The 25,344-nt window shown below is 36.5% G+C and overlaps 1 long non-coding RNA gene across 2 annotated transcripts in view; it reads right to left on the bottom strand.

The window, feature by feature from the left end:
* LOC142657203 (uncharacterized) overlaps nt 1-25,344 on the bottom strand; it is a 113,400-nt gene that overhangs the window by 25,890 nt on the left and 62,166 nt on the right. For both annotated transcript variants that reach the window (XR_012849844.1, XR_012849843.1), the window contains exon 2: nt 15,923-16,011. This is a non-coding gene — a long non-coding RNA (uncharacterized LOC142657203). The remainder of the gene's footprint in view (nt 1-15,922; nt 16,012-25,344) is intronic.

Below are 25,344 nucleotides of genomic sequence, written 5' to 3'. Positions count from 1 at the left end.
GCACCCTGGACAGTGACTATTTACAGACGTCTCCTAGCAACGCTCCCGTCATTACGGGAGCCCCATTGACTTCCTCAGTCTGGCTGTAGACCTAGAAATACATAGGTCCAGCCAGAATGAAGAAATGTCAAGTTAAAAAAGCAAGACGTATCCGCAGCACACATGACATGTGCATGACAGCTGCGGACTTCATTGCGGAACTTTGAATCTCCATTGAAGTCAATGGAGAAATTCCGCCATGAGTCCGCCACTGCTCCGCAACAGACAGAGCATGCTGCGGACACCAAATTCCGCTCCGCAGCCTATGCTCCGCAGCGGAATTGTACGCATCGTGTAAACGAACACTGCTAATTTAAAGTGAAAGTCAATGGAGAAACGGCTCCGCTGCGGATTAACGCTGCGGAGTGTCCGCAGCGGAATTTAAGTGGAATTCCGCCATGTGTGAACCCGCCCTTATTCAGGCGCATTCCAGAATGGTTTACTTTTGGCACATGTTCAGCTGGTACAGACTAGTATAATTGACTACATTCTTCAATACAAATTGATTTCACACAAAAAAATTTATACCATGTGGTATACATTTTTTTTAATGCTAGTTAGGTGCACGCCACATGTTATTTGGCTACTTTCTTGGTTTGGTTTGGAATCTAGATGTCTGGGAATAACTATTATAATAACAACCATTCTATGCAGACTCGTAAAACAAGTTCAAGCCCACAATATATCATACCGCCCCCAATGTTTTTTTTTTCTTTTGTCGATGTTTCTCACACATGTACAATGCATTTACTTATTTATTTTTCACTTGTGTGTATTTTAAGGCAACAACTAATGTCAAATCAATGACAAAGGTCATACTTACAAGACAAGCCACAATACTACATAGAGGGAGATTGCTCAGGTGCAAAATACTGATGAACATCCACTCCCACGCCTACTATTCATGGTGGGGGGGGTGACTTCTTAGTATTATCATTGCACACAGATATGATTTCTATAAAGGAGGCAGTCACACGGTTACGTGTAGTGTAGTTGAACCACTAGATGTAAAAAAAGATAAATGGGAACTTGTAAGCTTCTTGTAACACAAATTTGTTTTTTTTTGTGAAAAAAGACGCTTTGAGTCCACACATGGGAGTTCCGAGAAACATGATGAGTTACAATAGACATTTGCAAAAAAATCCGTATGTCTAAAATCAAACCAAAAGTAGAAAATGTCTAAAGAAAAACCACCTCTACATCCATAAAAGCAAAAATATGCTTCAATGAGATATTTGCACACTAATTAGAATATGGAAAACTGAAATTGCAAAATTTATTTTTCCTAAATTGCCTTTTACAATATCAAAAATAAACTTTTTCTGTTCATGTTGGGAATTGACCATGTAGGGGATGAGACTTTATTTTGCTGCAGGATTGAATGAGGTCTATTGCGGCAGACATTTATAAATCCCAGAAGTCCTATACCTGTGTGAAATGAATATTATTCAGTTACGGCCAGCTAATAATACAGTACTGCTATAAATTGATAAAAGTAAGGCCTCTTTCACACGAGCGTATTTGTAAAGGTCTATAATACGGATCCATATGATTTTGCATCAATATATCATTAGTATTTCATCAGTACTGCATCAGTATTACAGATCTGTAATACTGATGGGTTGTCTTTTAGGTCCCCTTCACACAGCAATATTTAGGTCAGTATTTTGCATCAGTATTTGTGAGCCAAAACCAGTAGTGGTTACAAAGCACAGAAGAGGTGTAAATCTTTCCGTTATACTGTTTCTATGTGTAGGTTCCACTCCTGGTTTTGGTTTTCAAATACTGATAATTGAATAACATAACACAGTCCCTTTGAAAAACAGATGCAATACGGATCGGATATGGATCTAATATGGATGCATACATGTTTTAATCACTCTCCATAGACTTCAATGAGCATTTCCATCTGCAATACGGGTAAAAGTAGCGCATGCTGTGCTTTTAAAATACGTGCCTATTTTATATGCACATAATGATCATTATCTCTGTATTACGGACAGAAACAAATGGATGGAATATGGATGTAAATGACACTCATTCGAAAGAGGCCTAAATGATAGACAAGGCTCTGGTCACATATTGTTATTTGAATACGTTTAGAATATATTTTTTTCCTTCTTTGGAGTGTTATGAACTAAGATGTGTTCGGTAACAACTTGATCCTGCGTGTCAATGCCTGTCAATGCCGCTGACCTGACAGATACAGGATTCAGCTCTAGATACAGCTGCTCTGTATACAGCTCTGTATCCTGTATGCTCTGTATACAGGATACAAAGCAGCTGTATCTCAAAAATTAAAAATAATTTTTAATAAAAAGTATTTAGAAAGTTGCACCAAACACACTGATAGACATTTTTATTTAAAAAACAAAACAAAAAACACAATTTCCAAGGTGTACATAGCCTTTAAATAAAAATTAGCAGATGGAACATAAAAATGCCTCTGTGGTCGCTTTGAGATTTGGTGGGACCACCACACCAGAGTACATAGAGTACATAACAAAGTATATAAGTATATTCTCCTATCCAAATAGAAGTTCTTGCTCTTGGTCTTAATTTTGCCCCCAATAAAGATTTTGATATTTTTCAAACATTATTAGATATCAATAAGTTTATCCGCAATTTGACTATCAAAAGGCATTTTTTGTTAGACACAGATGTATCTTTAACAAATAATTCGATTTCTTCTGATATAGTTCCATTAGATAACAACATATATCGTTCACTCATGTTTGATGAGCAAGTCACCTTACTTCATCTAGTAGATCTGGCTGAACAAAATATATTGCCTTTAGACTCACTGGCGACTAAATTCCCCATATCCAATTCAACTTATTATCCCACTCAGTCCAGAACTGATTCGATGGACAAATTTCAGTCCATCATTGAAAGGGAATTGCACAATATTGCCAGTCATAGTCGAAAAACGAAATCACAATACAATCTCACTATTAGTCAAAAAAATGCGATTAAATCTCTCAAAGACAATAGAGAGATTGTTATTCGCAAGTCGGATAAAGGGGGAAGTGTTACTGTAATGGATCGCAGTGTGTACGTTCATCAAATAACAGAATTATTGGGCGACACTGAAACATACATTAAATTGGATTGTAACCCTACCTCTAAATTTCAAGAGTCTCTTATTGTGTTACTCAATAGGGGTTTGGATGATGGAATTATAACACAAAAACAACTTAACTATTTGTCGGTCAAGAATCCTGTCACTCCTATTTTATATGCACTACCCAAGACTCATAAGGGTATCATCCCCCCACCCATGCGTCCTATTGTCTCAGGTATCGGGTCACTCACAGAGAAGCTCTCTGAGTGGCTCGATTTCTTGTTACAGCCTTTGGTACAGCGCACCCCTGGACATCTCAGAGACACTAAGGATGTACTATACATATTTGATAATAAGATATGGAATTCTAACTATACCTGGTTAAGCTGTGATGTAGTAGCGTTATACACCTCTATACCCCATCACATAGCTATTCAAGCTCTAAAACATCATATAGGAAAATATAGTTCATATGATATCAAGTTGCAAGCGTTCATGCTTGAGGTATTGTCATTCCTTATGACTCATAATTTCTTCAATTATGAGGGACATTACTTTCTTCAAAATAGAGGAGTCTCCATGGGTGCTAAGTTTTCCCCCTCCATTGCCAATTTAGTTATGGCGTGGTGGGAGGAAACCACCCTTTTTTCTGCCCACAATCCGTTTCTTCAACACATCCATTGGTATGGCAGGTACATCGACGACCTCCTGATTATTTGGGAGGATGATGTATCTGCCATACCTAAATTTCTTGAATATATCAACTCCAATCTTTTTAATTTGGCATTTACACATATTCATCATCCGGCCAGTATAAATTTTTTGGATTTGACACTAACAGGATTGGCAGGTAAAAGTATTCAAACAGAGATTTTCCATAAACCCATTTCGGGTAACACAATCCTACATGCCGCTAGTAATCATCCTAGTCACACTATTTCATCTATACCTGTAGGTGAATTAACCAGGGCGAAAAGAAACTGTACTACCAACAAAGGTTTCTTGAAAGAACAAGCAAATATCTTTAATAAATTAACAAAAAGAGGTTATAAAAGATGGACTCTAGACAGGGCTCAGGCCATTGTTAATCTTAAAGACAGGAAAGATCTACTTTCCATCCATCACCCAAACAGGGATCTATCAAAAACTAACAATTTGTCCAAACCGACGCTTATATTACAATATAATAATCAATTTCAAGAAATACGTAATATGATACACCGATATATTCCAATTTTGTTTGATGATCCCAAATTGGAATCAATTTTGAAAAACGGGTACCATATAGTCTCTCGTCGAGCTCCAACATTGGGTAATATTCTGTCTCCATCACAATTGCCATCTAATACTAAACCTCCAACTTGGTTACAATACACAGGGTACTACAAATGTGGGTCTCACCCGTGTAAAGTTTGCACCTTCAGCAAAAATACCAAAACTTTTTCAAATTGTGATAATACAACTAGTTTTCCTATTAAAACCCACATCAATTGTAATAGTGACCATGTTGTCTACATAGTGGAATGTTCACACTGTAACCTAAAATATGTGGGTTGTACCACAAGGAGACTAAAGGTGAGGATATTAGAACATCTTAGCTATATCAGGAATCCGGCCATAGTCAATATTTCCAATGCAAGTAGGCATTTTATTTCCTGTCATGATCGAAACATCAATTATTTTCGGATATATGCTATAGAAAAAATGATTAAAACTCATAGAGGAGGCGATCTTAAACACAGGTTACAAACTCGGGAGGCATTTTGGATTTATCATTTAAATACTAGATTTCCATATGGTCTTAACCTCCGTAAAGAATTGATGTTCCATTATTGATATTTTCACATTATTTAGCTTCTTATGATTATGATCTGTACATTACTGCTGCTGCATTTATGTGCATTTCTTTAAATCATTATCTTATTCCATATTCTATTAATATTAGCAAACAAAGTCCAATTATGAGATTATACTCATTTATTTATGTGAATTTTGTAATTTCCATCTTTTTGATATCTTCGTGTCTGTGTTTATCCATTTCATCACAATTTTACAATTGTGGTTAATATTTTAGTCTCAAGATATTCCGTTTTTATGTCTTACATTTTATCTTTATAAATATCTCCCTTATGGATTTTGTTTCTATTAATATGTCATTCATTCAATTTATATGTATTTCTATATATTTTGGCCGATGTGAGTTACAATATTATTTATGTCATTAGTAACTGTGGTAATATATACCATTACAAACAATATATTTAAATCCTTATGTAAATGTATAAATTTGTTATCAATTATGGCTCTCATTTGCCGACTTTACTGTTCCGGTCAGTAAATTATATGTTTATATATTCCTCTTTTTCTTATTATGTTATGTATTATTTTCTTCACTGTGCATATTTATTGGTTTATGTTATGTACATTGTATATAACTTTTTCTATTCCTCTGTTCTGATATATATAATTTCGACTTATGACGCTCTGCAAGTGCTAAATATATGGACATTCCAGCTATACATTCATTTTTTATTTTTTCTACTAACAGTATACAACTCACGTTTATATTCTATTTTAGTTTTCCTCCGTGTACATTAGCTATATTCAGGTTATATTTTATTCATACCTATTTATTGATCTAGTTTCCTGGATCCTAAATTACCATATTAGAGGGCGTTGTTACGTTCCAGGTACTTCCTTCCACCTTTCCAGGATATATTTACCTTGACGCCTTGCAGCAGCTCATTCGTCTGAGCCATGACTAAGAGCACAGTCAGTGCTTGAAACGCGTAGGCTTCTCTTCTTTTTTTGCCATTCCACCACCTTGTTACCCTCCTGGTGTTTCCGTTACTTTGTGTCATTGTTCGTGGATTATTTTCCAATAAAGTGGGAACCCAGTTTTCCCTTATCTACATTATACATCGCTGGATCCTTTCTCTTCGTTGCTATTGTTTCTTGCCGCGAGCCGTGGCGGCTGATCCGGGCGATATCTAACACAGGAGTGTGAAGCTGGTGAGCTGGAGGTTTCCTCCCTTTTCCTTTTTCCCTGCTATTACTATTGTATGTTCACGGTTTCATCCTCCGTGCACACTAGCATCTGTTTTAGCCACTATTCCAAATCATTGCAGGTATATCCTGTTGTTTTTATTGAAGTTTGGCTACAAGGTGGTTTTTCTTATATATATACACAAAAATATATAAGATATTAAATCTATTTTGGCAACATGGGAGATAACAAATGAGTGACTCCCATTAAGAACATTGCTATCAGCAACAGGAATCAGAAACTTACTGATTTTTTTATTCACGGATATCTTGTTATACACTTGATAATATCAATATGACACAGGATTTCAACAGATCCAGAGCTGAGAGGGCAGCAGCGGTTTTTGGAAATGACGATTATACACAGAATCCTAATACAACTCTGCACAGCCACTTCAGAGAATTGGAAAAATTACTAGCTCATGAAGCACGAGTTTGGTGGGATCTGACTACATTAAAGAATTATATCTCCAAAAATATGATTCCACGAGGATTACGTTTACGAAAAATCCCCACTTTCAACTATTCCATTGAATTTTCAGAGGAATGGAACATCATTCTATCAGACTGCTCCCTGAAACTCATGAATCTTATTGTTCAACAAGAAGTAATCAAATTGGCTGAATTGAATTTGGAGATTGATAAGCTAAAGGAGGAAACAAACAAATCATCCAGCTCACCTGATTTTTCTATTCTGGAATCCAGAACACAAAAACATCTAGACCATTTAGAACAAACTATTATGGATACCAAAAAAAGCAAGTTCCTCAGAGATACAGAGGATTACGCTAAAGGAGAAGTCTATAATTGGACCAAAAGGGATAATTTCCACAACAGATCCAAATCCATTCTAAAAGATCGCAGGAGACCAAGGCAACGTCACAATAGTCAACGTAGAGTGAGTTTCAGCTCCACCGAGTTGGAAACAACAGATGGAGGCGAAGGAACATCAGACACGGATCTACCAAGAGAATCCGGATCCTATAGACATTCTTTCCCTGCCAAACGTGGCCCCCCAAAAAACGGGGGCGGAGGGGGGGCAGGAAGCACAGGAATCGTGGACACCATATTACCACGACGATTACGCAATCAGAGACTCTGACGGACACTATAGATGTCATCAATTTGTCCCAGACACCTCTTTCTCCTATCCAAATAGAAGTTCTTGCTCTTGGTCTTAATTTTGCCCCCAATAAAGATTTTGATATTTTTCAAACATTATTAGATATCAATAAGTTTATCCGCAATTTGACTATCAAAAGGCATTTTTTGTTAGACACAGATGTATCTTTAACAAATAATTCGATTTCTTCTGATATAGTTCCATTAGATAACAACATATATCGTTCACTCATGTTTGATGAGCAAGTCACCTTACTTCATCTAGTAGATCTGGCTGAACAAAATATATTGCCTTTAGACTCACTGGCGACTAAATTCCCCATATCCAATTCAACTTATTATCCCACTCAGTCCAGAACTGATTCGATGGACAAATTTCAGTCCATCATTGAAAGGGAATTGCACAATATTGCCAGTCATAGTCGAAAAACGAAATCACAATACAATCTCACTATTAGTCAAAAAAATGCGATTAAATCTCTCAAAGACAATAGAGAGATTGTTATTCGCAAGTCGGATAAAGGGGGAAGTGTTACTGTAATGGATCGCAGTGTGTACGTTCATCAAATAACAGAATTATTGGGCGACACTGAAACATACATTAAATTGGATTGTAACCCTACCTCTAAATTTCAAGAGTCTCTTATTGTGTTACTCAATAGGGGTTTGGATGATGGAATTATAACACAAAAACAACTTAACTATTTGTCGGTCAAGAATCCTGTCACTCCTATTTTATATGCACTACCCAAGACTCATAAGGGTATCATCCCCCCACCCATGCGTCCTATTGTCTCAGGTATCGGGTCACTCACAGAGAAGCTCTCTGAGTGGCTCGATTTCTTGTTACAGCCTTTGGTACAGCGCACCCCTGGACATCTCAGAGACACTAAGGATGTACTATACATATTTGATAATAAGATATGGAATTCTAACTATACCTGGTTAAGCTGTGATGTAGTAGCGTTATACACCTCTATACCCCATCACATAGCTATTCAAGCTCTAAAACATCATATAGGAAAATATAGTTCATATGATATCAAGTTGCAAGCGTTCATGCTTGAGGTATTGTCATTCCTTATGACTCATAATTTCTTCAATTATGAGGGACATTACTTTCTTCAAAATAGAGGAGTCTCCATGGGTGCTAAGTTTTCCCCCTCCATTGCCAATTTAGTTATGGCGTGGTGGGAGGAAACCACCCTTTTTTCTGCCCACAATCCGTTTCTTCAACACATCCATTGGTATGGCAGGTACATCGACGACCTCCTGATTATTTGGGAGGATGATGTATCTGCCATACCTAAATTTCTTGAATATATCAACTCCAATCTTTTTAATTTGGCATTTACACATATTCATCATCCGGCCAGTATAAATTTTTTGGATTTGACACTAACAGGATTGGCAGGTAAAAGTATTCAAACAGAGATTTTCCATAAACCCATTTCGGGTAACACAATCCTACATGCCGCTAGTAATCATCCTAGTCACACTATTTCATCTATACCTGTAGGTGAATTAACCAGGGCGAAAAGAAACTGTACTACCAACAAAGGTTTCTTGAAAGAACAAGCAAATATCTTTAATAAATTAACAAAAAGAGGTTATAAAAGATGGACTCTAGACAGGGCTCAGGCCATTGTTAATCTTAAAGACAGGAAAGATCTACTTTCCATCCATCACCCAAACAGGGATCTATCAAAAACTAACAATTTGTCCAAACCGACGCTTATATTACAATATAATAATCAATTTCAAGAAATACGTAATATGATACACCGATATATTCCAATTTTGTTTGATGATCCCAAATTGGAATCAATTTTGAAAAACGGGTACCATATAGTCTCTCGTCGAGCTCCAACATTGGGTAATATTCTGTCTCCATCACAATTGCCATCTAATACTAAACCTCCAACTTGGTTACAATACACAGGGTACTACAAATGTGGGTCTCACCCGTGTAAAGTTTGCACCTTCAGCAAAAATACCAAAACTTTTTCAAATTGTGATAATACAACTAGTTTTCCTATTAAAACCCACATCAATTGTAATAGTGACCATGTTGTCTACATAGTGGAATGTTCACACTGTAACCTAAAATATGTGGGTTGTACCACAAGGAGACTAAAGGTGAGGATACTAGAACATCTTAGCTATATCAGGAATCCGGCCATAGTCAATATTTCCAATGCAAGTAGGCATTTTATTTCCTGTCATGATCGAAACATCAATTATTTTCGGATATATGCTATAGAAAAAATGATTAAAACTCATAGAGGAGGCGATCTTAAACACAGGTTACAAACTCGGGAGGCATTTTGGATTTATCATTTAAATACTAGATTTCCATATGGTCTTAACCTCCGTAAAGAATTGATGTTCCATTATTGATATTTTCACATTATTTAGCTTCTTATGATTATGATCTGTACATTACTGCTGCTGCATTTATGTGCATTTCTTTAAATCATTATCTTATTCCATATTCTATTAATATTAGCAAACAAAGTCCAATTATGAGATTATACTCATTTATTTATGTGAATTTTGTAATTTCCATCTTTTTGATATCTTCGTGTCTGTGTTTATCCATTTCATCACAATTTTACAATTGTGGTTAATATTTTGGTCTCAAGATATTCCGTTTTTATGTCTTACATTTTATCTTTATAAATATCTCCCTTATGGATTTTGTTTCTATTAATATGTCATTCATTCAATTTATATGTATTTCTATATATTTTGGCCGATGTGAGTTACAATATTATTTATGTCATTAGTAACTGTGGTAATATATACCATTACAAACAATATATTTAAATCCTTATGTAAATGTATAAATTTGTTATCAATTATGGCTCTCATTTGCCGACTTTACTGTTCCGGTCAGTAAATTATATGTTTATATATTCCTCTTTTTCTTATTATGTTATGTATTATTTTCTTCACTGTGCATATTTATTGGTTTATGTTATGTACATTGTATATAAATTTTTCTATTCCTCTGTTCTGATATATATAATTTCGACTTATGACGCTCTGCAAGTGCTAAATATATGGACATTCCAGCTATACATTCATTTTTTATTTTTTCTACTAACAGTATACAACTCACGTTTATATTCTATTTTAGTTTTCCTCCGTGTACATTAGCTATATTCAGGTTATATTTTATTCATACCTATTTATTGATCTAGTTTCCTGGATCCTAAATTACCATATTAGAGGGCGTTGTTACGTTCCAGGTACTTCCTTCCACCTTTCCAGGATATATTTACCTTGACGCCTTGCAGCAGCTCATTCGTCTGAGCCATGACTAAGAGCACAGTCAGTGCTTGAAACGCGTAGGCTTCTCTTCTTTTTTTGCCATTCCACCACCTTGTTACCCTCCTGGTGTTTCCGTTACTTTGTGTCATTGTTCGTGGATTATTTTCCAATAAAGTGGGAACCCAGTTTTCCCTTATCTACATTATACATCGCTGGATCCTTTCTCTTCGTTGCTATTGTTTCTTGCCGCGAGCCGTGGCGGCTGATCCGGGCGATATCTAACACAGGAGTGTGAAGCTGGTGAGCTGGAGGTTTCCTCCCTTTTCCTTTTTCCCTGCTATTACTATTGTATGTTCACGGTTTCATCCTCCGTGCACACTAGCATCTGTTTTAGCCACTATTCCAAATCATTGCAGGTATATCCTGTTGTTTTTATTGAAGTTTGGCTACAAGGTGGTTTTTCTTATATATATACACAAAAATATATAAGATATTAAATCTATTTTGGCAACATGGGAGATAACAAATGAGTGACTCCCATTAAGAACATTGCTATCAGCAACAGGAATCAGAAACTTACTGATTTTTTTATTCACGGATATCTTGTTATACACTTGATAATATCAATATGACACAGGATTTCAACAGATCCAGAGCTGAGAGGGCAGCAGCGGTTTTTGGAAATGACGATTATACACAGAATCCTAATACAACTCTGCACAGCCACTTCAGAGAATTGGAAAAATTACTAGCTCATGAAGCACGAGTTTGGTGGGATCTGACTACATTAAAGAATTATATCTCCAAAAATATGATTCCACGAGGATTACGTTTACGAAAAATCCCCACTTTCAACTATTCCATTGAATTTTCAGAGGAATGGAACATCATTCTATCAGACTGCTCCCTGAAACTCATGAATCTTATTGTTCAACAAGAAGTAATCAAATTGGCTGAATTGAATTTGGAGATTGATAAGCTAAAGGAGGAAACAAACAAATCATCCAGCTCACCTGATTTTTCTATTCTGGAATCCAGAACACAAAAACATCTAGACCATTTAGAACAAACTATTATGGATACCAAAAAAAGCAAGTTCCTCAGAGATACAGAGGATTACGCTAAAGGAGAAGTCTATAATTGGACCAAAAGGGATAATTTCCACAACAGATCCAAATCCATTCTAAAAGATCGCAGGAGACCAAGGCAACGTCACAATAGTCAACGTAGAGTGAGTTTCAGCTCCACCGAGTTGGAAACAACAGATGGAGGCGAAGGAACATCAGACACGGATCTACCAAGAGAATCCGGATCCTATAGACATTCTTTCCCTGCCAAACGTGGCCCCCCAAAAAACGGGGGCGGAGGGGGGGCAGGAAGCACAGGAATCGTGGACACCATATTACCACGACGATTACGCAATCAGAGACTCTGACGGACACTATAGATGTCATCAATTTGTCCCAGACACCTCTTTCTCCTATCCAAATAGAAGTTCTTGCTCTTGGTCTTAATTTTGCCCCCAATAAAGATTTTGATATTTTTCAAACATTATTAGATATCAATAAGTTTATCCGCAATTTGACTATCAAAAGGCATTTTTTGTTAGACACAGATGTATCTTTAACAAATAATTCGATTTCTTCTGATATAGTTCCATTAGATAACAACATATATCGTTCACTCATGTTTGATGAGCAAGTCACCTTACTTCATCTAGTAGATCTGGCTGAACAAAATATATTGCCTTTAGACTCACTGGCGACTAAATTCCCCATATCCAATTCAACTTATTATCCCACTCAGTCCAGAACTGATTCGATGGACAAATTTCAGTCCATCATTGAAAGGGAATTGCACAATATTGCCAGTCATAGTCGAAAAACGAAATCACAATACAATCTCACTATTAGTCAAAAAAATGCGATTAAATCTCTCAAAGACAATAGAGAGATTGTTATTCGCAAGTCGGATAAAGGGGGAAGTGTTACTGTAATGGATCGCAGTGTGTACGTTCATCAAATAACAGAATTATTGGGCGACACTGAAACATACATTAAATTGGATTGTAACCCTACCTCTAAATTTCAAGAGTCTCTTATTGTGTTACTCAATAGGGGTTTGGATGATGGAATTATAACACAAAAACAACTTAACTATTTGTCGGTCAAGAATCCTGTCACTCCTATTTTATATGCACTACCCAAGACTCATAAGGGTATCATCCCCCCACCCATGCGTCCTATTGTCTCAGGTATCGGGTCACTCACAGAGAAGCTCTCTGAGTGGCTCGATTTCTTGTTACAGCCTTTGGTACAGCGCACCCCTGGACATCTCAGAGACACTAAGGATGTACTATACATATTTGATAATAAGATATGGAATTCTAACTATACCTGGTTAAGCTGTGATGTAGTAGCGTTATACACCTCTATACCCCATCACATAGCTATTCAAGCTCTAAAACATCATATAGGAAAATATAGTTCATATGATATCAAGTTGCAAGCGTTCATGCTTGAGGTATTGTCATTCCTTATGACTCATAATTTCTTCAATTATGAGGGACATTACTTTCTTCAAAATAGAGGAGTCTCCATGGGTGCTAAGTTTTCCCCCTCCATTGCCAATTTAGTTATGGCGTGGTGGGAGGAAACCACCCTTTTTTCTGCCCACAATCCGTTTCTTCAACACATCCATTGGTATGGCAGGTACATCGACGACCTCCTGATTATTTGGGAGGATGATGTATCTGCCATACCTAAATTTCTTGAATATATCAACTCCAATCTTTTTAATTTGGCATTTACACATATTCATCATCCGGCCAGTATAAATTTTTTGGATTTGACACTAACAGGATTGGCAGGTAAAAGTATTCAAACAGAGATTTTCCATAAACCCATTTCGGGTAACACAATCCTACATGCCGCTAGTAATCATCCTAGTCACACTATTTCATCTATACCTGTAGGTGAATTAACCAGGGCGAAAAGAAACTGTACTACCAACAAAGGTTTCTTGAAAGAACAAGCAAATATCTTTAATAAATTAACAAAAAGAGGTTATAAAAGATGGACTCTAGACAGGGCTCAGGCCATTGTTAATCTTAAAGACAGGAAAGATCTACTTTCCATCCATCACCCAAACAGGGATCTATCAAAAACTAACAATTTGTCCAAACCGACGCTTATATTACAATATAATAATCAATTTCAAGAAATACGTAATATGATACACCGATATATTCCAATTTTGTTTGATGATCCCAAATTGGAATCAATTTTGAAAAACGGGTACCATATAGTCTCTCGTCGAGCTCCAACATTGGGTAATATTCTGTCTCCATCACAATTGCCATCTAATACTAAACCTCCAACTTGGTTACAATACACAGGGTACTACAAATGTGGGTCTCACCCGTGTAAAGTTTGCACCTTCAGCAAAAATACCAAAACTTTTTCAAATTGTGATAATACAACTAGTTTTCCTATTAAAACCCACATCAATTGTAATAGTGACCATGTTGTCTACATAGTGGAATGTTCACACTGTAACCTAAAATATGTGGGTTGTACCACAAGGAGACTAAAGGTGAGGATACTAGAACATCTTAGCTATATCAGGAATCCGGCCATAGTCAATATTTCCAATGCAAGTAGGCATTTTATTTCCTGTCATGATCGAAACATCAATTATTTTCGGATATATGCTATAGAAAAAATGATTAAAACTCATAGAGGAGGCGATCTTAAACACAGGTTACAAACTCGGGAGGCATTTTGGATTTATCATTTAAATACTAGATTTCCATATGGTCTTAACCTCCGTAAAGAATTGATGTTCCATTATTGATATTTTCACATTATTTAGCTTCTTATGATTATGATCTGTACATTACTGCTGCTGCATTTATGTGCATTTCTTTAAATCATTATCTTATTCCATATTCTATTAATATTAGCAAACAAAGTCCAATTATGAGATTATACTCATTTATTTATGTGAATTTTGTAATTTCCATCTTTTTGATATCTTCGTGTCTGTGTTTATCCATTTCATCACAATTTTACAATTGTGGTTAATATTTTGGTCTCAAGATATTCCGTTTTTATGTCTTACATTTTATCTTTATAAATATCTCCCTTATGGATTTTGTTTCTATTAATATGTCATTCATTCAATTTATATGTATTTCTATATATTTTGGCCGATGTGAGTTACAATATTATTTATGTCATTAGTAACTGTGGTAATATATACCATTACAAACAATATATTTAAATCCTTATGTAAATGTATAAATTTGTTATCAATTATGGCTCTCATTTGCCGACTTTACTGTTCCGGTCAGTAAATTATATGTTTATATATTCCTCTTTTTCTTATTATGTTATGTATTATTTTCTTCACTGTGCATATTTATTGGTTTATGTTATGTACATTGTATATAAATTTTTCTATTCCTCTGTTCTGATATATATAATTTCGACTTATGACGCTCTGCAAGTGCTAAATATATGGACATTCCAGCTATACATTCATTTTTTATTTTTTCTACTAACAGTATACAACTCACGTTTATATTCTATTTTAGTTTTCCTCCGTGTACATTAGCTATATTCAGGTTATATTTTATTCATACCTATTTATTGATCTAGTTTCCTGGATCCTAAATTACCATATTAGAGGGCGTTGTTACGTTCCAGGTACTTCCTTCCACCTTTCCAGGATATATTTACCTTGACGCCTTGCAGCAGCTCATTCGTCTGAGCCATGACTAAGAGCACAGTCAGTGCTTGAAACGCGTAGGCTTCTCTTCTTTTTTTGCCATTCCACCACCTTGTTACCCTCCTGGTGTTTCCGTTACTTTGTGTCATTGTTCGTGGATTATTTTCCAATAAAGTGGGAACCCAGTTTTCCCTTATCTACATTATACATCGCTGGATCCTTTCTCTTCGTTGCTATTATATAAATAGAGGTTTTAAAAAGCACATTCACATGAGGTGGAAAAATTCTGCAAAGATTTGAGGATATGCTGTACAATCCTTGCAGCATTTCTGCCACGTTTTTCAGCATTCTTTTGCAAAAATGACAGTTAAATATTTTCCTCTTATATTTTGTACAAAATAAAGCAGTATAGATGAAGGACACCATTTTGGCATATCTTTAGCTGTGTAAAACAGATGTTGTGTGATTTTAGCCTCAACAGTATTATTCAGTATTATTTAGTAAAAGGTTCATGATCAAAGCAAAATTTCCCCTTTTAGAATGACACATTCTAAGGCTTTATTCACACTTGCGTATTTAGATCAGTATTCATAAGCCCAAACTATGAACCTTTACGCAGAAAAAGTATACTGGAAGCATTTTCACCTCTTCTGTGCTTTGAACCCCATGAGTGTGAGTAAGCCTCCAGTTTCACACGACCATAATAGGGCTTCATTTTAGGGTCTGGATTACTGCTGCAATACACAAACCCCCATACGTGTTAATATCAATTATTAGTATTTTCATCTAAAAAAATGCATCAAAGGTTATGTATATCATTGAACACTTTTTTTTTTTTAATTGTTTTACATGAAGGATGCACCTGCTATCAATCACATCTAAGTTCATGAACAGGCCAGAGACACGAAGGACCTGCTGTCACCAAAGCCATCCGTCCTGCTGACCTGACGGATTCAGGTTTGAGCGCAAGATTCAGCTTCTATGTATTCCTCTGTATCTCAAAAAGTAAAAAAAATATCTTTAATAAAAAACAATTAAAAAGTTGCTTAAAACCCCATGATACATTGTTTTATTAAAAAAATAAGTGTTCAAAGGTTTACATAGCCTTTAAAAGTCATATACCTTTTTTACTGGCATATTACACAGAATTGTCTGTGATTATACCATTTAATTTTTTATATATTGTTTATAAAGATGAAAAAAATAAAGGATTTAGGTTTGCTACTTCTCTATGTTTTGTCTATTATTCTTATTTTGTCACTAGTTTATGAGCTACTTAAAAGGTGAGCATGGCTGAAAGAGATTTTTTCTGTAGACACACTTCAAAGCTTTTGTGTAGATAGTATCCTTCAGGAGAGACCATTTGCAAGCTTCTCAACTTGCTTTTGATGCATCTAGTTAATGAGAACAAGTCACAAGAGATGCAAAATGTATAAAGTGGCAAATATGCCCTATTAAAGTCAAGAGCTGAATGAAGAAATATAATCTATTCCCTTTCTGTCAAATAGTTCTCTGCTTTAATGGAACACTTTTAGTTAATATTTACGATCTCTGAGAAATGAAATACATTCTTAGTACCTGAGATAAAACATTATTTTTCCTTGATCAGATGAGTATCCTATGTGCTTGCCCACATACAGTATCTTAGTTTCATCATACATAAATATTATACTGCTCATGTCAGAAGAAACATGTTCATAAAGAAAAGACTCTTTACCTTAGCAAACTCAGAAATTCTAAGTTGAGTAGTAATAGCATAAGTATTGGTATGGCAAATGTTTAAAGGGGTGTTCTAATCTTGGTTATTTAGGGCATATCCACAGGATATACCATAAATGGGACCTCTGGGACCTGCACCTATTTCTAGAACAGGAGTTCCCTGATCCCCATCCTACCTTCTTTCACTGTCGCTGGGCTCCAGCCACTGAGTTATGAGGTTTGTGGGTTTTCGGGAAACAGTCGAGTGTTTTCCGACTCTGTCTTCTGGAACTCCCATAGAAGTAAATGAGAGTTCCAGAAACAGCAAAACGTAAACTCGTTAACTTCCATTAACTTCTATGGAAGTTCTGGAAATTGCTCAGCAAAACGTGCTCATCTGTTTCCAGAAATCCCAGATTCAGTGGTTGGAGCCTAGCGAGGTAGATTGAGGGTCGCGGGGTCCAGTTCTAAAGATAGGTGCGGGTCCCAGAGGTGGGATTCACATATATGGAACATTTATGACATATTCTGTGGATATGTCATAAATGTTCAAGATGGGAAAACCCCTTTGAGGGGATTTCCTCTCAAAATTTCTCATTTCCAAATTTCAAATTGGCTAGATATTACTATGGTTAATATCTACTCAGAGTAATAGGTTTCATTTGTACCGGATAAATCAACTGCATATAATATATGTAGTCTATTTGGGAATATAAAATTGGTTCCAGGGGAGGAATCCCGCTCCACCCATGGCTGCTAAAGAATTCGACAGGGTGGAATGTCATTTTTTGAAGTTGGGTCAAGTTGCTTCATTAAAAAGATCACAAATAAATGTCAATAAAGAGACTTATTTTTGACAAGAGGTATCTGACAGGTTTGTCATCTTTCCCCCTCTACAATCTAACTATAGAGCTGTTGGGAATATTGATAAGGAAGTATCCTCTTGTAATGGGATTTAGCGTGGGGGGAGGGACACAAAATATTGTTATACACAAACCATATTTTGATGTATGTAAGTAACAGAAAATACAATACACTATGTGCCGAAAATACAGGAATACGATAATGATTCCGAAATTAGACTTACAGAAGTTACAGAAGTTGTGGAGGGAGAGGGGACGGACAAGATAAAATTGTGGGAGTTGCTGAAAATACAATACTTGCAACGTGCTTGTCAGGATCTGAGTTCTCTAATTTCCTCAACTAAATACCCAAACATGCCTTGCAAAATTCAGTTAATAAAGACTTCATGAAACTTTAAACTACTTCATAAATCATGAAAGATATGATTGAAAATAAACAAAAAAATGTTTTTCATATTATTACAAACAGTTACAGGAAGAAATAGGACTTGGCTCACCATTTTAAAAGTGAAGTCATATGGGATCAAGAACTAAGGGAGTTTCCTTCTATCAACTGGGAAATAGTGTATCAGAATGTAAAAACAGTCTCAATGAAAAATAATTACCGACTAATAATAATTCATATAAATTATATAATATATATATGATATAAATTATATTATTTCTCAATCTTCCTTGCAAAAATGAAAGCTACAGTAGGAGCACTTCTCAATGTCCCAGATGTCAAGAGCAGGAGATAGGATTATAAGGGTATGTGCACACGATAGCAGGCATTTACGTCTGAAAAGACAGACGTAAATGCTCCTCCTCGCATTTTGCGAGGCTTCTCTGACAGCCGTAAATTTTGAGCTGTGCTTCATTGAGTTCAATGAAGTACGGCTCAAATTACGTAGCAAAGAAGTGCCCTGCACTTCTTTGCCGAGGCAGTAAATTTACGAGTCGTCGTTTGACAGCTGTCAAACTACGACGCGTAAATTACAGGTCGTCTGCACAGTACGTCGGCAAACCCATTCAAATGAATGGGCAGATGTTTGCCGACGTATTATAGCCCTATTTTCAGGCGTAAATCGAGGCATAATACGCCTCGTTTACGCCTGAAAATTGGTTGTGTGAACCCAGCCTAACATTCTACGGGATTGTATTAAAATTACACTAATTTGGAGAGCAGTGTTTGAAGAAATACACAAGAGGTGAGAGTAAATGTCGATCTCAACTACGTGAAGTTTTCTTCCCTACTTGGAGTAAAGTCTAGATTAGTATGCTTGGTTGAAATTTATCAGTTAGATACAATTTTCTGAAATTATAAATAGTCAAAATTCGGATATCAACAGGGGTGTAAGGGAAAACATTTAGAAAAAGGGGGTAACAATTGCTAATGGATGGGAAAAAAATGTGTTGTGTTTTGTGTTGGGCTTTGGAGTATATAATATGTTGTATAACGGATGCTGAAATTCTATTATTAAATGCAAAAGAAAAAAATAATTACAAAAAATAACATTTAACAGATTTTAATAAATACGATTTGGTACCAATTGCTGAGAAGGCAATTTAAATGAGACAACCAATATGGCTGCTTTTCCTAAGGCTACTTCATACAGTTACATGCCTGCATTTACCACAAACGGTGTAAAGGCCATTTAATCACAGCTATCCACAGGGAATTGTGTAGATACAACCACATAGTCATAAGTAGGTACATGTACTAGTATGTCTAGGGGAAATACTTCCTGCTAATACTGTAGGTACATGTATGTAATGGTACGCCAGCAGGTTATGCAATGTTTTCTTGGAGCACTGTACCGCAATGAAAAAAATTAAAACAGATTATAGTCAAGGGTTTATGTCAAACTAATTTGATCAGTTACTATAGTATATCTTGGTACGGTTGTCTTCATTTTATACATGGAGTTTTCAAACACATTTAATACAGTTCCACATAAAAGGTTGGTATATAAAATGAGAACTCTAGGACTGGGGGAAAATATGTGTAATTGGGTTTATAATTAGGATAGAAAACAGAGAGTGGTTAAAGTGTAACTAAACTTTTAAAAACTTTTGAAATTCCATAATGACGGCTTTCCTCGGAGCAGTGTACGTGCTCAATAGAAAGTCTATGAGCCCGTACACCAATCAATCGGCTTCCCGAGAAAAGCCGATCAGAAACTAAGCAGCACAGCGCTCACCGGAGCTCTTCTGCCTCTTCATTTTAGCGATCAGTGGGGGCTTCAGTGCTCGGACCCCCACTGATCAAAACTTCTGACATGTCACTATGACATGTCAAAAGTATTTTCAAAGTTTAGTTAACCTTTAAGTTATAAGTTAGCATTAAGTTACACTACCGTTCAAAAGTTTGGGGTCACCCAGACAATTTTGTGTTTTCCATGAAAACTCACACTTATATTTATCAAATGAGTTGCAAAATGACTAGAAAATATAGTCAAGACATTGACAAGCTTAGAAATAATGATTTTTATTTGAAATAATAATTTTCTCCTTCAAACTTTGCTTTCGTCAAAGAATGATCCATTTGCAGCAATTACAGCATTGCAGACTTTTGGCATTCTAGCTGTTAATTTGCTGAGGTAATCGGGAGAAATTTCACCCCATGCTTCCAGAAGGCCCTCCCACAAGTTGGATTGGCTTGATGGGCACTTCTTGCGTACCATACGGTCAAGCTGCTCCCACAACAGCTCTATGGGGTTGAGATCTGGTGAATGCGCTGGCCACTCCATTACAGATAGAATACCAGCTGCCTGCTTCTTCCCTAAATAGTTCTTGCATAATTTGGAGGTGTGCTTTGGGTCATTGTCCTGTTGTAGGATGAAATTGGCTCCAATCAAGCGCTGTCCACAGGGTATGGCATGGCGTTGCAAAATGGAGTGATAGCCTTCCTTATTCAAAATCCGTTTTACCTTGTACCTTGTACAAATCTCCCACTTTACCAGCACCAAAGCAACCCCAGACCATCACATTACCTCCACCATGCTTGACAGATGGCGTCAGGCACTCTTCCAGCATCTTTTCAGTTGCTCTGCGTCTCACAAATGTTCTTCTGTGTGATCCAAACACCTCAAACTTCGATTTGTCTGTCCATAACAATTTTTTCCAATCTTCCTCTGTCCAATGTCTGTGTGCTTTTGCCCATATTAATCTTTTCCTTTTATTAGCCAGCCTCAGATATGGCTTTTTCTTTGCCACTCAGCCCTGAAGGCCAGCATCCCGGGGTCGCCTCTTCACTGTAGACGTTGACATTGGCGTTTTGCGGGTACTATTTAATGAAGCTGCCAGTTGAGGACCTGTGAGGCGTCTATTTCTCAAACTAGAGACTCTAATGTACTTGTCTTGTTGCTCAGTTGTGCAGCGGGGCCTCCCACTTCTCTTTCTGCTCTGGTTAGAGCCTGTGTGTGCTGTCCTCTGAAGGGAGTAGTACACACCGTTGTAGGAAATCTTCAGTTTCTTGGCAATTTCTCGCATGGAATAGCCTTCATTTCTAAGAACAAGAATAGACTGTCGAGTTTAATCTAACCCACAAATGTAATGCTCCAGATTCTCAACTAGCTCAAAGGAAGGCCAGTTTTATAGCTCCTCTAAACAGAAAAACTGTTTACAGCGGTGCTAACATAATTGCACAAGGGTTTTCAAGTGTTTTCTAATCATCCATTAGCCTTCTAACACAGTTAGCAAACACAATGCACCATTAGAACACTGGAGTGATGGTTGCTGGAAATGGGCCTCTATACACCTATGTAGATATTGCATTAAAAACCAGACATTTGCAGCTAGAATAGTCATTTAGCACATTAACAATGTATAGAGTGTATTTCTGATTAATTTAATGTTATCTTCATTGAAAAAAACTGTGCTTTTCTTTAAAAAATAAGGACATTTCTAAGTGACCCTAAACTTTTGAACGGTAGTGTATATTGTTTAAATCATTGAATTTTTTTCTGACTGCTGTACTGGAGTGGGGAAGAAATTATTTTATAATAAAAATGGCAACCGCCCCATAGAGATTATTTCACCTTCCTCTGGGCAATATTGCAGGATTATATGTTGAGCTAGATGATATATATATATTTTTTTAGTTCATCGATGGGGATTCCCTGTAAAGATTCTCATTAATCGCAATTAAGTTATTCTATCTATTGCGTCCCTTGAGGGTGGAAGAAAACTTCTACAGATGTGGAACCTACCGCTTCCATAATTCCTCGAAGAACAGAAAAACCCTCCACAGCTCATTGAGCAGGAATGGCAGATGGTGAGCTTAAGACACAGAAACAAGAGAGCTACATTTCAGAATGTAATGTGCCATATGAAGCTCGGTCATGGCTCTGTAACAAACCCTGTGTAACTGTCCCACACTGTTCACTATAAATGAGGCAATTTTCCAAAATTTATTTTGGGTGCGATTCTATCAAATCTACAGTTTGATTCAGTAAAAAAAAATAATCTGCGAATCGCTAGTGCCCTGATTGCCCTGTCTGATTTTCAAACAGAGTCAAAAAGGGCAAATCGGGCATTTGCAATTCCAGACCTAAAATAAGAAAATATCATACTCACCCGTAATGACGCTTGCCTGCCGGCCTCATGTGATCACGCTGGTTTTTTTTGTCGCATGTGACTACTGCTGCGGTGTGTACCTGGCGGCCTCCTCAGGTGACGTTGTTTTGTCCGATGTGACATCCTCTCAGGAGGCCAGCAGGAATGCGTAACTACGGGAGACCAGGTGAATATGGTAATTTTTTTTATCTCTTCTCCCTTCTTCCTTTTTCTAATCTGTAAAATGGCGGCTGGCGGTCACCGAATCTGGAACTTTTGGGATATTCAGACCAAATTTCATTAGTTTGAAAGAGATTCGCTCATCTCTACTATTCATACAGCTTTAATAGCTGCTCTTGTTCTTGTTTCTAATGTGTAACCCTCACTTATTAGTCTCTTTTTCTTTCATTGTTACTGATACTATTCTCATTTTAGAAATGTTTTTGGTTCACTACATGATACACTATATTCCTAGGGTTTACAATTGAAATTCTGATAAGAGTCTAACCCACAGCTTTATAATGTGTTCTACACACTCACAAGGCTGAAGCCCGCTAGGGGTAGGCGGGCTTACCCTCCCTCATTTATCAAGGTACAGTCTCACTGGAAATTTCCCCCTTCTACTATGATAATTAAGTTTACAACCTTGAATGTAAATGGCCTGAATAGCCCAGATAAAAAGTAATGTATGTGGAAAGAGGCACTTTCACTCCAGAGTGACGTATTCGCGCTCGGAAACTCACATTGCCAAAAAAAAATCGCTCATAGAATTAAACATGCACAGGTCCCTCATGTGCTTCAATCTCGTTATGTAAAGAAACAAAGGAGAGTGCTGCTGGCTCATATAGATACAGTGGTGTTCACTCCTTTCTCAACAATATTACATCAGAATGGGAGGTACCTCCTTCAAGTGGAAGAAGTTAATAACGTTATGTAAACTATAGTTGTGGTTTATGCCAATTATTAAACATCAGGTTATTTTCTTCTAAAAACTCTTCAGAAAGATTAAAAGGGTTAAGCAGGGACATTTAGTCATATGTGGTCACTTTAACATGGTTCATGACGTTCACCTAGATTCTACTGCCGCTCTTGAACCACACTCCCGATCATTAGCACCATTTCTTGCACAAGAAGACCTGTATGACATTTGGCGGATTCAGAATTATTCCGAGAAGGATTATTCCTATTTTTCCTACTCTCCTACTCTTGTTTTGACCTCTTCATTGTCAATAGTTTCATGTTACAAAATACCAAATCCTTCACTATTTAATTGATCAAATTTTCTGACCCTGCTGCCATCTCAGTGCAGTTTGGAAGAGTCATAGCCTAGATCCTCTATCTCCTTTTGGTGAACTAATACTTAGTGGCAAACCCCAAACATAGAGAGGAACATAGGAAAGCATTGGATTAATACTTTCTCCTCAATGTCCCTACAACCTTTGGTCTACACACACTCAACAAATTTGTGAAAACCTCTCCATTCCTTGCCTGGGAGAAAGAGCTGGAACACATATACCCTGCACCAAAGTGGCCAGCATCTTTGCAATTTATGACTAAAAACCTGCGCTGCACATCTCACTATGAGTCTATTAGGAAAACGATTCTTAGATGGCACTTTACACCATATAGATTTTGAAACATGTTCCAAGGGAATTGTGGGGGCAGTGTTTCTTTGCACCACATTATATGGTCTTGCTCTTTGTTAACTGAATTATGGAAATCATCGTTCCACCTTACCCCACAACTAGTGGCACCTTCCCCCAAAATAAAATGGAAAGTAGTGATATCTCATATATTTCTGGCCAATAAACTATTACCAGATACTGGAAAAGTCCAACTATACCTTACTCTTATATAAGGTCCAAAAAACAACAATTGAAATGAGTTCAATACTCCATATATATATATATATATATCATGGCTTGAGAAAGGTTCCTGTTGAACCGAAACGTTGCTGTGTTGAGGTGAAATAAATCCACTTTTGCTTTCATCCACCTTGAAGTCCTGGTGCCGTTACTACGCTCTACATTCTTATATATATATATATATATATATATATATATATATATATATATATATATATATATATATACCCTAAATTCAAAATCGACCTGAACGGAGTTATACAAACCAGAATAATTGTATATGAATGTATAAATGTATCTAGAACTTAAGTAATATGTAATGCATGAACACCCTATACTATACAAGTAATTATAATGCATGTGATATACTATGTGATTCATGTATACATGGATCCTAACAAAAAGACTCCTTCGTTTGCACACCATCGTGTAGTAACAACTAAGAAGGATGCCAAAGCAACAGGGTAAACAACAATAGTATTAAAGAAGCTATAGGGGCTCACCTAGCTGTAAGTCTACCAGCTGCTTCCTACACCTCCTATTCGCCTCCTATACCTTTACTGCAGGAAATAATAGCACATGTCTATGGTATATGCCCTGGTGAGAAAATGGTGCCCTCGCAAGAAAATGGTGGCAAATAAGGATCATATCTTTCCGAAATTTACAAGGATGCGGAGAAGCTGGTTGAGTAATTCACATAATTGTATGCCCCCTTAAAAAAGTTCAATAAAAAGTTGTTGATTAAAAAAAAATAGCTTTAACAATAATGATTACCTTATTTTTAGCAAGGTTGTATCATTTTTATTAGACATTTTATTTCACACATCCTTCTCTGGTGAAATATTTTTCTATGATTATTTGGTAACAGCTGTTATCCCTCAGTCAATCTTTTTATGTCTGTTAATTTCCTGTGATGATAAACAAGCACCTGCCGTATATTAGTTAGAAATTATCTTAGCTTTGTCAGATATGTCCATCTGTTTCTATCTCTCAGTCTTAACTTCCTGCCATTATGTACTTCTTGGGAAAAAATAATAAGGCAGAAGACAAAAGAACAAAACAAAACAAACATAATTGCTTCAAAGTTTGATATCTCAGAATG

The sequence above is a fragment of the Rhinoderma darwinii genome, chromosome 7 (assembly GCF_050947455.1).
Source record: "Rhinoderma darwinii isolate aRhiDar2 chromosome 7, aRhiDar2.hap1, whole genome shotgun sequence".
Taxonomy (NCBI): Eukaryota; Metazoa; Chordata; class Amphibia; order Anura; family Rhinodermatidae; genus Rhinoderma; species Rhinoderma darwinii.
Note: the sequence above shows the minus strand (reverse complement) of the source record. Positions and strands in the feature narration are given on the sequence as shown.